Raw genomic sequence first — 2,200 nt, forward strand, 5'->3', positions numbered from 1 at the left:
CTCCTGTATCCCGTGGACAGCACCGCGGCTGTGCTGCCGTGCACCCGAACCAGTCAAGTTTCCCACTCCTCTCCATCTGTGACTCCACTGCCCCGTCTTCCCCATCTCCGGGTCGTTCCAGTCTAGGGCCTCGCCGTCCTCCACCGGCCTTGGTGTGCTCGGCACGGTGTGGTCAACATGGTCAACAACCGAGAGTCATCGGCTCGGCTAGGTACGTGAGAGGCTGACAGTGGGGACGCACCACGCCCATGGACGCATGCATGCAACGGAACACGGTGTGGTCAACGTGGTCAAGGAACGACTTCCATCGATAGTTTATTGTACGTGGAGAGGCGGACAGCTGGGTCCATGGCCATAGCAAGGAAGTGCCTCCTTATTACGCGGAAAATAATGATTCCTCCACCTGACAGCAGGGACCCACTGGACGGGACACCGTATTTTGCTAGCTGGGACCCACCTTGGTGGGAGGCTAACTTGTGGGCCCACTAAGTTGACGGGGACAAAGGGCTTTGTCAACTTAGTCAATATGAACGATTCTAGCTCTAATGACCGTACGATGTCCATCCAGCGGTCGTAGTGCTTCTTCAACCTCTGGTCTTCTTGCTCCAGCCGCCCAAAGCAGCACCGGTCGTGCCGCGTGCTCCTGCCTCCCGTGGCCGGCTGTGATGCCGCGGAGGCCTCACCACTCCCTACTACTCCCGCCGCTGGCCAGGCCATCCCTCTACTCACCCACACCCCTTGTTATTCTGCGGCGACGGCAGCCTCACACCGTAGCCGAACGAGTGAACCCTCATACTCCTCTACGCGTGGGCATGCACTGCCGCGTCTTCCCCGGCTCCGCATCGTCCCCTTCCTTCCTAGGCCTCGCCGTCATCCACCGCCCTGGTGCTCTCGGGGTAGCGTGGTCAACGTGGTCAAGGAACGACTTCCATCGGAAGAGTACTGTACGTGGAGAGGCTGACAGTTGGGTCCACGGCGGCCGCAAGGAAGTGCCTCCTTATTATGCGGAAAATAATGATTCCTCCACCTGACAGCAGGGACCCACCGGACGGGCCACCGTATTTTGCAAAAAAAACGTTTCCCCTGACTGCTGGGACCCACCAGCTACATCTTCACATGCAAGGAAGTGCATCCGGGCAAAAACAAATGATTCGCCCCCCTGACTGCTGGGACCCACCAGCTACATCTTCGCACGCAAGGAAGTGCCTGACAGTTGGGACCCACCTGGTCGAAGCTTACGTAGTGTTGTCATTCTGGTCGCGAATGTGTACGTACATACTGGTGGATGTAGAGGCGCGCACGTGTCATAGTAGAGGCGTGCACGTAGCATGTACACATACGTACATCGGCCAGTGTGCAAGAAAGAAACTACGGCCACGTACGTACATACGGGCGGGGTCTCGAACGCCTACTCGCGCATACGTACGGCCAGGGCTCGTGTACATGGCTGGGTCGGAATAAAGAAATAGCATCATCGTCGTGTTCATGGGGAGCCAACCGGCTGGGTCGAAACGGAATGCGTCGTCGTGTTCATCAGGAGGGCTTGGACGGAACATCCGATGGAAACGAGGCCTGGCGTACCACATAACGGAGGAAACGGCCTTGTGTTCGACCGGCCTTCAAAACGGGATCCTGTTCATCGGGAGGGGTCTGGCATACCGCAAAACAGAGGAAATGGACTTGTGTTGGACCTCTTACGGTCAAAACGGGGTCCTGTTGATCGGGAGGGGTGTGGCGTACCGCAAAACGGATGAAACGGACTTGTGTTGGAGCGCTACGGTCGAAACGGGGGTCCTATTCATCGGGGGGGCATGGCGTACCGCAAAATGGGACTCACGGGATACTGTTCATCTCCACTGTCGACCTCCTCCAGCCTCCACGGGCTACTGTTCATCCATCGTCGACCTCCTCCAGCCTCCACCTGTGACTATTCATCCACGGGCTCCTGTTCATCCAGCCTCCACCGCGCGCTACTCCACCGGCTACTGTTCAACCACCCCTCTCCACGGGCTCCTGTTTAACCACCCCTCCACGCGCTATTGTTCATCCACCCATCCACCGTCTACTGTTCATCCAGCCCTCCACGGGGTCGTCCTGTTCATCCAGCCCTCCACGGGATCCTGTTCATCCAACCCCAACCGGCTCGACTGATCCGGGTCCTGTTCATCCGGAGGCAACGCCACGAGGTCCTGTTCATCCA

This window comes from Triticum dicoccoides, chromosome 6B, assembly GCF_002162155.2.
Source record: "Triticum dicoccoides isolate Atlit2015 ecotype Zavitan chromosome 6B, WEW_v2.0, whole genome shotgun sequence".
In the NCBI taxonomy this organism is placed as follows: Eukaryota; Viridiplantae; Streptophyta; class Magnoliopsida; order Poales; family Poaceae; genus Triticum; species Triticum dicoccoides.